Source organism: Vipera berus (assembly GCF_964194415.1).
Source record: "Vipera berus genome assembly, chromosome: Z".
NCBI classification, from domain to species: Eukaryota; Metazoa; Chordata; class Lepidosauria; order Squamata; family Viperidae; genus Vipera; species Vipera berus.
Window position 1 is genome coordinate 35,884,411 of NC_138205.1, and position 12,539 is coordinate 35,896,949.

At 39.2% G+C, this 12,539-nt stretch overlaps 1 protein-coding gene across 1 annotated transcript in view; it reads right to left on the reverse strand.

The window, feature by feature from the left end:
* Nucleotides 1-9,269, reverse strand: part of TBKBP1 (TBK1 binding protein 1) — a 99,394-nt gene extending 90,125 nt beyond the window's left edge. Inside the window, exon 1 of the mRNA XM_081343811.1 lies at nucleotides 8,905-9,269. The gene's annotated coding sequence lies outside the window, so the exon portion shown is untranslated. The remainder of the gene's footprint in view (nucleotides 1-8,904) is intronic.
* Between the last annotated feature and the right edge of the window lie 3,270 nt (nucleotides 9,270-12,539).

A 12,539-nucleotide genomic window follows, 5' to 3' on the forward strand; every position in this document is an offset into this window, starting at 1 on the left:
ACTTTGTCAAAGAATGAAATAAGATTGGTTTGGCATAATCTGTTTTTAACAAACCTGTGCTGGCTGCTAGTTATAATTTTATTTGTTTCTAGAGTTCACAGATCTGTTTTTTAATTATTTCACCAGTATCTTCCCAGGTATTGATGTTAGGCTGATTGGTCTGTAGTTTCCCAGTTCTGGGTTGTTGTTTTTTCCTTTTTTGAAGATGGGAACCACATCAGCTCTTTTCCATCCGCCGGTAGTTTCCCAATGCTCCAAGATATGACAATGGTTCTGAGACAACAACTGCCAGCTCCTTCAAAACTCTGGGATGTAATCCATCAGGGACTGGTGATTTATATTCATCAAAGTCAGACAGGTGTTTTCTTACCATTTTCTTGTTTATTTTAATTTATATTTCTATTCTGTCTTTTAAATTATGTTTTTGATAGGTTGGGCTACAGTTTCTTTTTGTGTGAAGACTGATGCAAAGAATGAATTAAGCAACTCTGCTTTCTCTTTGCTGCCTGTTACTTCCTTGCCATCTTCTCCTTTAATGGATCAACTGTTTCCTTGACTTTTTTTGGTTATTTATATGTTGAAAGAAACTTTTTTTTTATTACCCTTGACTTTTGTTGCAAGTCTTTGTTCATTCTGAGACTTTGCTTTCTTGACTTCATCTTTGCAGATTTGGGCTATCTGCTGATATTCTGCCTTAGTTATGTGTCACTCTTTCCATTTTTTGTACTTATCCTTTTTGTCTTTCTGTTTATCAAAGAGATCTTTGTGCAACCATGCTGGTTTCTTCTTGGATTTCTTTCCCTCTATCACTTCTCTATTTGTAAGAATTATGTCTAGTATAGCTTTTCCTCTAGTTCCATCCTCTACCTTTTGGATGACAAAGTTGTCAGCCAAATTGGTTAGGAATCTGTTCAATCTCCCGCTTGCTGCAGAATTTGTCTCCCAGTTGATATCAGGGTAGTTAAAGTCTCTCATTACTACTGTGGTATGTTTCCTACATATATTTGTTAATTGATTAGCAAAGAGTTCATCTATTTCTTCTGCTTGGATGGGTGGCCTGTAGTATATGCCTATAGCAATGTCATTCCCCCCCCCATTTATATTGACCCATATGGATTCTAGGTAGTTTTCATCCTTGGTTTTGTGTATTTCTGTAGAGATGTAGTGATCTATTATATATAATGCATCTCCACCTCCTCTTTTGTTAGGTCTGTTTCTTTTGAATAGTTTGTATCCTTCGATCAGTGTTTCATCCCACCAAATTTCAGATGAAAACACCCCTTGTGCTCCCAATTATTTAATTTTCTTCCCTAGCTATTCATAATCTCTTGTTATTGTTTTCAGATTCATTGTTGTGTCATTGGTCTCCACATGTAGGAGAAGAAAGGGGTAGTAATCCATGGGGTCGATTATTTTAGTAAGGTACTTAGTTACATCTTTGATTTTTGCTCCAGGGAGACTATATACCTCTCTAAATTGACTGCCTCGTCTGCAGAGCATAGTTTCTGTTCCCCTAAGAATTGAATCTCCTATCACCAGTATTCACCCTTTTTTTCCTAGGGAAGTCTGGAATATTTTTCTTCCTGTCTCAGGAATGCTGGGTTGTGCCTCTTTTTAAGAAACTACTGATGAATGCTCTTTTGTGAGTGTCTTATATTTTTTTCTAGGCAGGGGTGTCAAACTGCCGGCCCACAGGCCAGATCTCTCACGGTGAAACCACACCCACCCCATTGCCAACAATGAAAAAAAAAAGACAATATATCACAACACTTCACGTGATGTTGCGAGTTTGACACCTCTGTTCTAGGGGGAGGCTATAAAAGAGACTGTTCAGTTCCAGAGGGTCTTCATTGGAGTGGGCTATGGTAGATAGTAGGGGCTTTGTCCTTGATTGCTTTCTTCTAAGAGTGACATGTTTCCATCAGTCTTGCTCTTTAGGTACATATATAGGCTCATTTTTTATGGAAGCTGTTTGTTCCCTATTGTGTTCAATTTGGGTGTACCAGTTTTCTTCTTTATGTTCATATATGAGGTCATCATTTTTTAAAGAAACTGTTTGCTCCCTATTGTGTTGTGGTCTTCTTGTTTAGGTTGGCATTTCTTGCTTTGCTCATTGAGTAGTTTAAATATAGCTTAAAGTTTTATAGTTTAAAACTTTAAATATAGTTTAAAGTTTGGAAGAGCAAGATGTACCTCTATCTTTTGATTCTTACAAAATGTTGAATTTGACTCGAGATTTCCCCCCCACACACACACTCCTTGTAAATTTATTAACAGCTTTTTTAAACCATTCTAATCAATTTATTATTATTAACTAAAGATCAGATGGTTGAATAGCCCATGCCTTATATTACTATTTATTGAGATTTATTATTACAACTTTAAAACAAATTAGGAGATGTAGTGGAACGTAATCAGGAGTCATAGGAGAGATGGGCCCATTCCTAGAAATCCAAAGACAGCAGAGCCTGGAATGTCTGGTAGGCAGGAAGACAGCAAGATTGGACCCTCCTTTATAAGTCACAGAGTATACCTTGTAGTTATTGCAGATAATTGCTTTAGTCTGGCAAGATTCTGCTTGTAGGAGAGAAACAATAAAAATACTCAGCCTAAGCAATGCCACCAAACGTGTGTGTTTGTTTGTGTGTGTGTGTGTGTGTGTGTGTGTGTGTGTGTGTGAGCTCAGGTAACTTGTCTAAAGCTACATCGTACAGAGATACCTTGGTTACATTGGCAAAATCTCACAGAGGGCAATAGAGGTGAGATAGTAAGGGAAGGGAACTTAAAGAGTTAATTCTAAAAACTGAAGCTATCCAAATTAAATCAACTGGCAGTCAACAGCTATCTAAATTTGCACACCCAACCAGCTAATTCAATATGCTACAGTTTCAAGGTCATACCAGGTAAGAAGAAAAGCTGTAGCTTCAATAAACAAAATACCAGCTAAAACTTATATTTTCTAGTATTCGCACAAATGCATGCACATGCACATGGACACGTGCTATTTTCTGCTGCAGGTAAATGTCATTTTCCTTTTCCATTCAATAATTTATTTTTTAAATTGTGCTTTGTAAACGAGTGTTGCAGTTACTATAGGGATCTGTATTTAAATACATTTAATTAAAGCAAAGCCAACCATACCTGCAAGGAACACATAAATGAGAATCAGAGAGATGGGGGGAGGGGAAATCCTTCCACCAATGTCTGGAGGATAAAGGATTTTTTAAAAAAGAATGGAAAAGTACAAATCTAAGCAAGACAATGGTTTATTTCAAACCTAGAAGAGACGATTTATATCCCGATAATACATGGATATTCATGTGTGTGTTGCATCTTCCAATATGAATAGCTTTGAACCTATTCCTCAGACTAATCTTTGGATTAGAATAACCTTACTTCCTTAGATTTCTTCTCTCCAACATTGAAACAGAAAAAATGGCAGCCATATACAAAAATGTATCCTGAGGAAAGCTGCATTTATAAAGGTATAAAGCAAAGCAAAATAAAAGTAATGAAGTAAAAATAAAAACACCTACTTCATCTTAAGGTAACATTCTTATTAAGCCAACTGAAGTTTCTAAAATACCGTAACATGCAAGCTAACAACGCTTCACCAGACAAGATGAAAAAGAGTAGGAGAGGAAAGGAAAACAGCTGGTGTTTAAGACATGACAACACCGGGTTACACACTTAGGTAGAATGTAGGAGGCTGGAGACATGCAAATGATGGGAGAATATCAGCTGTTAGAATACAGCAAAGCCTTGCTAGACGCATCTATACTATAATGTATATATCATAGATAGAGAGGGTACTATTGACCAAGAAGGGATTTACTTAAAAATCCATGTGATGGAAAAATCCAAATATCCAAAAATCCAAATAAAATCCAGGAATGCTTCCAAAGATTGTGTTCAAAGACCATTCCTTCCTTTATATATAAGAGCCTTGGTGGAGCAGTGGGCTAATGCCTCCTTAAGTAACACCAGCTGCCTGCAATTAGTGCAGGTTCGCATCCCACCAGGCTCAAGGTTGACTCAGCCTTCCATCCTTCCGAGGTAGGTAAAATGAGGACCCAGATTGTTGGGGGCAATTAAGCTGACTTTGTAATAATGCCGCTTGGGGTGTGTGTGAAAGCCCTAATAAGCAGGCATATACATAGAATGAAGGCTACTGCTAAGCTTGTAAGCCGCCCTGAGTCTTCGGAGAAGGGCGGGATATAAAGGGAATTAAAATAAAATAAATATATTAAATGTGGAAAAATAGGCATACAAGAAATGCACATTTGGCAATCTGAACCATATAGATTGGGAAGTCTAGGCTGGTAAAGTCTGCCCACTAAATCCACACAGCTGCCAATAGATGTTCTGAAACAACCCATTTTCCAACTGGAAATGATTCCTTTTCTCCATATCCAGCACATAAGTGACACAATCAAAAGGCTAACATTTGAGATTACCCTGGAACAGATGAGAGGATATGACACAAAAGCCTGAGTCATAGCTGGCTCCTTTCATGAATTTCTGCCAGCCCTCTTTAAACTTCATTGTCTTAGAACCATGACTCTTGCTTTGTTTCTTCCTCCTAATCTCCTACCTACACCAACAGCAATGGAAATCAGAAGATTATCAAAATAAAGGTAGAATTCTCAAATATTGCAGAAGTACATATAAGATTAAAACCAGAGGAAAAACTTTGGTCCAGAAGCCAGTGAGAGCTACAGTACAGATCACTTCTGAAGAAGCAATTTTGAACTGAAAACAGATTCTTTTCCAGAAAAAAGAAAAGACTTGAGATCTCCCACAAGTGCTCCAGACAGTTGCTCTTCAGAAGGAGATCACAAAACACTGATCTCTGGCAGGTTTTCTGGGAGACAAGGGAATGACATCTTCACTCAAACCACAGTCGGTCCTGGGTTCACCTATTTCCCTTTTCTAGTCAGTTTAGAAAAATTGCTCATTAACTGCTTTCAAGCTGTTGGGAACCTTGGAAATGACAGGTTTTACAGCACTGTGTAAATTTCCTTCAACACGGTGCAAAAATAAATAAAAGTTTAAAAAACTTTAAAACACTTGCTTTTTTTTAATAAACAAGAAATTGTGAGAACATTGATGTTTGAAGGGTCCAAATGGATTTGAAATAAGACTTTGAATTAAATTTTTAAAAAATCCTTCCTATGGGAAATCAGTTGTTTTGAATTGTTTAAAAAATGATAGGTTGGGATTCTGAAGATTGGATACTAGAGGGAAGGATAAGGATATTTGGGGACAATTGACTCAAAAGTTAATTTTATGAGTGTCTGCCTTTTATAGATAGACTATGTTTAAAAGATGTTGTGGAAGAGGAACAGATCTAAAATTGGATTTAAAAATGACAGGCTACAAGAATGATATAGAAAAAGATGCTAAACTGGATATACAAATGAAACTGGCTGATATTTTAATAATTAAAAGGGATATATAAATAACAAATCAAAAGAGCAACCTGGATAATTTTCTACACTGGATTTACAAAAAAGACTTGTTAAACTCTTGAAGGATTTTGTGAGAAAGGTCAAAGAAAAAAATGAAAATAAATCAAGTTTTAGGACATTATTTGAAGGGATTAAAGATTGGTAAAAGTAAAAGGAAGGAATATAAAGTCAGTTTATTTGATCAAGGGTAAAATAGATGTTATCTTTCTTACCTCCCTTAATGGACTGTGGCTGATTAGGACTGAACAAGGTTTTAAGGATATTTTTATAGATAAGAGTTGAGATATGGAAAGAAAAGATCATTTGCTGTATTTTAAAAAGAAGATAAGTTATTAAAAATGTTTATATTTGTTGTGATAAAGGGAAAGTCATTTGTTTATGCTGTTTTCTTCTTGTTTACTGTGTTTTTTATTATTTTATTTTTTCTTTTCTTGTATTAGTTTTATCTTTTTAATTATAATGTTGAACAAGTTTATTATTAAAAAAAGTTACAATAAAAAGATTTAGTGACCATAGATAGCTACAGAAGACCACGGATTACTGAAAGGAAAATATTAAAACAAAAGAAAGTGAGAATGTGAGAGAAAGAACTTGCTGCATAAGCTCATCTCATTGATGGAGAAAGGCATACCCAAGTAGCCATAATAGGAACACTTTTTTAAGATAAAATATCCTGCAGCACCTTCCTTCTCCAAGCACTAAATTGAAGAGTTCCACATTAAACTGCAACTGCCCATTTCTCCTATGATCATAAAGTTATACAACATGTTCACATGGAAGAACCATGCACATAACTGATGTTACTGCTCTACACTCCCATCCCTTGCTGCCAACCACATGTGCTGAAGAGGCAAGCTGATTTTCAATATAATAAAATATATTCTAACTAAGAAATGAATTAAGTATAATAGAAGAATCTTGTGTTCTTGTTTATTATTTTCTTGCTTGTACAGTGCTGCCTAACATGCTCCAGTTATCCTTCTGACCTCAAAACTCATCTGGAAAATCCAAAAAATGTTACTCACTTATAGGATGATATAGTTGTTAAGGTGTTGGACTAGAATGGAGGAGACTCAGCTATGAGTCCATCCTCAGCCACGAAAGTATACAGGATGCCTTTAGAGCAATTACTGTCTCTCAGGCCAATCTTCACAGAGTTGTTGTCAGGAAAAATAGAAGGACTGAATGCTATATATATATATTGCCCAGAAATATAACAGATAAATAAATGAAGATAAAGCCAGAACAAGTTTAATAAGGAAATCCATTCATAATGCTCCATAATTTCAGGTACATGGAAGCAATTCTGTCACTTCTGTAACTATGGTGCCTATTTGAGCACTCAAAATTGCAAAAATGTCCCACAATATTGTGTGAAATAATCCAAATTGAAAACAGAATCAGGAGATGCCCTTAAATAGGTGCCCCATTCATATCAACAGAACTTGTACAGGGGCTGTCCCACCAGATTAGACCCTAGAAATTAGATTTGCTGCTTGCCTTCTGCTATTTACAAAATCTAAAGTTGGCTTCCAGAAGCAACTGTTTCACCTTTGCCTCATAGGAAAGTCAACCATGTGGATAGCTTCAAGCTCAGAGAAAAAGATGAGCAAGAACTCAAAACAAACACCCATACTTTTCTTACATTGTCTTAGTCCCTCCTTACAAGTTCCCACCCATGAAATAAGTGGCCAGAGAAGCCTCTGGGGTATGGAATAGAAAGGTAGCCACACATTTATCTCCTCAGGATAAGCAAGAACAACTCTTAGCAAATTCTCAGCATCTTTTCAGAATCAAGTCTGGAGGCTGAACCCTAATAAGATAGAATTTGATTAGTTAGAATGGGGAATAGGTTTAAAACGTATGTAACAAGTGGAAAAGCAGAAGGAACTTGCTGGAAGTATTATGACAGGAATGGGAGAAATCAAACAATCCATTCTGTAGCTGCATATTATGGAATAGGGGGAAGAGCATCCCTGGAATTCAATGGGAGTGCAGCATAGCTGGCAACAAGAAGGTAGGTGTAGGTCAACGTATTCCTCCTTTAGTATGTTTTTCCATTATGGAACTCAAGGCAACTCATCTGAGTTCTCACTTAGTTTCACATCCTGACTTTGAGTAATTACAAGGGTAGGGAGGAACAAATCCAAGATTAAGTATCAAGATACAGACCAAAATAGTGTATGAGATGGAAGGAAGGTGCATTAATGCTTTAAGAAATATAGGGAAACTCACAAAAGCCAGGCATACTAGGAAAAGGGGAAGGAGGCAATGAAAGTGGGTGGGAGAGAAAGCACCAAGCCCAGATGGCATGCAGGGAAAGTACAGGAACAGCAGATGGAAAGGGCAATAAATATAGTAGGAATGTAGAAGCATAGTTCCTACCAACAGCATGGCAAGTAATGGGAAAAGTGGCCAGAAAATAGATTATATATCTCACTGATGTCTTAGTTGTGTTTTCCATTAAAAAACAACTACATCTTTAATGACATTGGCCCCTTAGTTGGGGGCTCCATCCCATACCGACTACCTTCTTCTTGCTTTATTTCCAACATTTCCAATCCTGGATGCTGCCAAATTATTGAGCTTTTTTAGAATAGAGTATAATTTAATACAGAAAATTAGATTAGGAGAGAGGTACACAGGTCCTAGGATGAGAAGGGTAAATAGAAAGGAAAAAGTTATGGATCAAGAAAGCAATTACCAGAGAACAACCCACGGTCTTATGGAGAGAGGATATGCAATTAAAAATTGGGAGAGAAAAAAACCCACAATATTAATTTAGACTAGGCAGCAGTGAGATCAAAGGGGGGATGGAATACCACAGATGCTTCTGAGGGGAAAAAAGGATGGAAGGCAGGAGCAACAACCTGATATAAAATGGAAACCAAAGTTGAAGCAGTAACATGAAATTGAGGAAGGGGTGAGAATTGAGGGACCATTGCTAGGGATAGTCAGTCAGCATAAATATTAGATGAGAGGTTTCAGCCTTCTAGCTTTGGGGGAAGGAGAAACGGGAGAGGGGGAGCTGATCCTAAAAGAAAGAAATCCAAGGAAGGGAATAATGGTGTTCAATATTATAGATGGGATAGGGAGGAGGAATGGTACAAACAACTATGAGGAAGCGCTTCTCTCCTGAACAATCGCGCATCATTCCCCCCCCCCCGCGCCTTTCTCCGGAGACTCGAGGCGCTGGGCCGAGGCTAGCGGGGCTCAATTTGCTATCCGGCGATGTCCCCCAGCCCCCCGGGGGGAGTCGTGTCATGTGGGTGGACCGTCCATTTCCCGGGAGATCAACGGCATCATCCTCGGCAGCAACCCAAGCGAGGGTATTCTCGGGGAGGCAGCACCCCCTCAAAAGCTCCCCTGCTCCGTTACGAAACCCCCTTCCCGTTCGCCCGGCTGATCCTGATTAGATGGAGGTTGGACTTACATCACTTCCCAGTTTGCTTGACAAAGAAAATCCATCGTTAGCAGCTGTACACCGTGGAAGTGGCTGTTTTGGGGAGGTGCTTGCAGGAGATGGGTGCGCAGGAGCGGGGGGGGGGCTTCTCCGGTGCTTTTCTTCCTCTATTGCTGTTCCTTCCTCGGGCTCTTATCCCTCCTCGATTGCCAGCGGTCCTCTCCTTTTCCCCTCCCCCAGTCTCACACCACAAAATGTGCCGCCGTCAGATTGGCAACACCATAACGCATCCCACGTGGTGGCTTCACCTTTTATGGCCTAAGGCAGCTTTGCCACACCTCCCCGTGGCCAAAAATAAAGGGGAAAGGGCGATCTCACTATTGCCAGAGGAGAAAAAAAATGATTTAAAATGGTCCCCTTCCGCCTCCGCCTTCCTTCGGTAGCCTGGAATAGCCTCTGTACTCGTTCGTTCTTCCAGCTCGTTTCCTGCTCCTGATAACATACACACGCGCGCGCGTACACAGACACGCGCGCGCACACACACACACACACACACACACGCAGGAAACAGTCACAGAGCAAGAGGTACCTACATTTTTTAAAAAGATATCCTGCAAAAAGCAGTACTTTTCCTTCTCCCGCCCATAAAATAAAACAAATCGCTGCATAAACCACATAACACTAAAAAGGAATCTTCCCAAAAAGGTTGCCTCAAGAGTTTTGGTCAGGATAAGAATCCAAATAGGTTTTCTTTCCCTCAGATAGTTTTTAGAAACCACACATAAACATGCTGATCTAGCTTCCGTGATTATTCAAGTTTTTTTTCCAAGCAAATGATTAGTTTGGCAGGATCTACTAGTACTCGGATTAATTATTATCTCAAGGGTTTTCTGGATCACAGTCCACTTTCTGATGCTCTGTATACCCAGAATAGTGTTTTGACTTGTCCACATCTTTACTTCCGTTTCCTATTCTACTCACAAAACTGGATATTGTTGAATATATATTGTTATTGGAGGGGGAAGTAATGCAGAAGCAATGAGTTGATTAGCATGATTTGAATATTGGATATGATGTATCCAATAAAGTGAACAATATTTTTGTGACATAATTTGTAGACATCCTCTATTAATATTTTCTCTAATTCATAGGTAGTATGTGTCAGTTTAAAACATGGTAATGAAAATTACTTAGGGGGAGCCTGGAACCCCCAAAGAGCGCGTTCCCAGGTGGCGGATTGGGGCGCCTTACCCATTATGGCTTTTATGTTATCAGACATGATATATGTCTTCAAAAGCGTATGGTTATTTTGCAAACCATAAATGCATCTTTTTATTTAAGCTTCTGAAACCATTCAAAATCATCTACTTGTTATAAAATTATCTACACAGCAACAATAATTAAAAGTTATAGAGTCAGCCTGTGTCAAATCTGACCCCCGCACAACTCATAATCCTTTATTCAAATAAACCAGATTTCCAAACTCATCATCTACCCCAGTGTTTATCATATTTTAAGTTGGGTGGACTTCAATTCCCAGAATTCCTTAGCCAACATGATAGCTGCAGCCAGTTCTAGGAGTTGAAGTTTATCCATCATTTTGAAGTAGCCAATTTAGATATAACATGTGACAGTGGGAATAACTTTGACTATTTGGTCAAGTATAACAAAACAAGAAATGAAAAAAAAAAGTTTGGGTTCACATAAACACACGATTTGTACAACTATAGCAGTGATGGTGAACCTTTTAGAGACCGAGTGCCCAAACCGCAACCCAAAACCCATTTATTTATCGCAAAGTGCCAAGGGTGCATCAGCATTGTGGTGCCCTCAGGGGGAGGCAGGGAGGCACCTCTGGCACGCAAGAACCAGGGGCACAAAAATGGGCCACCGTGCTGCAAGGCGCAAATACAGCTGCCGTGGCGCTGCAGGGTGCAGATACAAGGTGCTGAACCACGCAAGAATGAGGCAGGGCTAGTATCATGCAGGCACTAGCCGCGCCCCATTTGCAGCACGTGCATGCTCATAGCCTCGTGCACGCACGCACATAAAATGCTTCCCCCTCCCTTTTCTTCCAGTCTGCCAATCAGCAATGGTTGATGACCTCTGCTTTACTCGAGCTTGCTAGTTGGCCGCTTTGCCTCCTTTGTGCTGGGCAGGGCTCCTGCTCTGGGTGGCAGGGACGGCCTGATAGACCTGCTGCTGGCAGCAGCGTGCGTGCCAACAGAGGGCTCTGAGTGCCGCCTCTGGCACATGTGCCATAAATTCGCCACCACTGAGCTATAGTATATTGAATAGTTCACAACCATCTGGATTCCCACAACATGGTAAAACAAAAGCCAAACTATATTAGGGCATCAAACCCAGTACTTAGTCAGGATGGGATAATCTCACAATGATTTCTTGGAGGGCTGCTGCCTGTTATATAGTTGTGGACTGCTTTTTTAACAAAGTATAAGACAGTTTCAGGAAATCAGTCTAGGTCGGGGGGGAAAAGGAGAATAGTTTTATATTTACCGGTAATTTCTCTAACTCAAGAGTCAGTGTAGCCCATCTGTCTAATCTTTTAAGCAGTGCTCATATGCTGGACATTAAACATGAATCTCCATCTTTTACACAGCCTTGTTCCCATAAATGACTATCATTATAATTCCCTCATAAGTATAATTTCCTTGAACATCACAGAAGGGTGTGCCAAGCCAGCCAGTACAGTCTTTGTAGAACTTATACATCATGTTTCAATATTTCTCCAAATACACTCAGATTTCTATCTTTCCTTTCCTAAACCAGATGTTGGATGTGGATTCAACTCCCTTAATCCAAAATCAATGTGGTCAGAGATGCTGGCTATTTATTAGGGGAGATTGCAATGTAATAATGTTGCCAATACTGTACAGGCTTGAGATGGAAATCCTGAACTGAGTATTATCCCCTAAATAACCAAAGAAAAACAGTAAGAATACTGCTCATCCACAGGTCAAATTCTTCTGGAGTGGAGCACGAGGCATCCTTGCACTGTTTCCTTCCTCAAGAAGGCAAGTCACATAGACACTTTCCACACTGATATCTTCACCTAAGAAGCCAAGAAGTTACAGTTCTTCCTTTAATATCCAGTGTAGTCTTTGAGTCCTTATCAGATAAGAGTTTTCCCCACCCCAGGCTTATTATTTATCCAGGTGCAGTGGTGGGATTCAGCCGGTTCGCACCAGTTTAGCAGAACTGGTAGCTAATTTTTTGTTGTTGCCCAGGCCCAGAATGGACTTCCGGAAGTGGCATCCACACAGAGAACCGGTTGTTCACATATTTGAATCCCACCACTGTCCAGGTGCTAAGATCTTACACAGCTTTTCATCTTGCTTCTCCAAAATGTTTAGCAATTGGAATTTTTCAGTGTCGTCTTTATTTCTAGTTTGTCAGAATCACTCTGGTATTGGCCAAATTGTGTGGTTCCTTGTATATAGTAGGGCCATATAAAAATCTGTCCCTCAGCATAGATTAAAAGAAAAGAAAATGGAATGCCATTATTAAAGCTTCATGTTAAATATTAACAATAATTCACACCTCAAATGTCCAGTGGGTTAATTATCAGAATATTAATTTTCAAAGTAACTGAAATACATCCAAGACCTTTTAGAAATACAGTATGACACAATGCTACTTTCAGG